This window comes from Frankliniella occidentalis, unplaced genomic scaffold (genome assembly GCF_000697945.3).
Source record: "Frankliniella occidentalis isolate FOCC.00 unplaced genomic scaffold, Focc_3.1 Scaffold22, whole genome shotgun sequence".
Classification (NCBI taxonomy): domain Eukaryota; kingdom Metazoa; phylum Arthropoda; class Insecta; order Thysanoptera; family Thripidae; genus Frankliniella; species Frankliniella occidentalis.
The window spans coordinates 1,991,351-1,991,873 of record NW_026267152.1 but is presented as its reverse complement, the minus strand read 5'-3'; the positions used below and the strand labels follow the sequence as shown (position 1 = coordinate 1,991,873).

At 59.3% G+C, this 523-nt stretch overlaps 1 protein-coding gene across 1 annotated transcript in view; it reads right to left on the bottom strand.

Annotated features, from left to right (window-relative positions):
• Positions 1-523, bottom strand: part of LOC113215961 (serine/threonine-protein kinase NLK) — a gene marked incomplete at its 3' end in the record, with an annotated part of 98,962 nt that overhangs the window by 24,515 nt on the left and 73,924 nt on the right.

Here is a 523-nt window from a genome sequence, read left to right as displayed (position 1 = left end):
AAAAAAGGTAAACTGTACCCAAATTTGCTGTAGATGCAATCTCCACTTGTGAGTATTGAACGACAAAGGAGGTAAGGGATGGTTGTGGACGTTGCGGTTACGATGCTAGACGGTAGTTTCGGTGCGGCGCGGTGATGCCACAGCGGGACGACATGGCTTGGCACGGCGACTACAGCCACGGCCACACGGGGCAGAGGCCCGGTGGGGTGGCGCGACGCAGCGTGGCGTGGCGGGGCGGGGCGGGGCCAGAGCAAGTGGGCGAGGCCCCGACCCGAGGCTCTGGCCAGAGGCCTGGCCTGCCCCCGCTGCCAGGGGGCCCAGCACGCCCGCTGTCCAGACGGCCCCTTACCGCCTTACCTTGCAAAACTCTTGAAAGCAGCAGATTGGGGATTTATGCACAAGGGCACCCTGTTTGTATTGAGCTGCTCAGCGATGAACTTGTGCATCTCCTCTGCAACGGGGGAAAGCAAAACAGGCAACATAGTCACACATTAGTCTTCCACGATCGGGACGAAACAAAAAA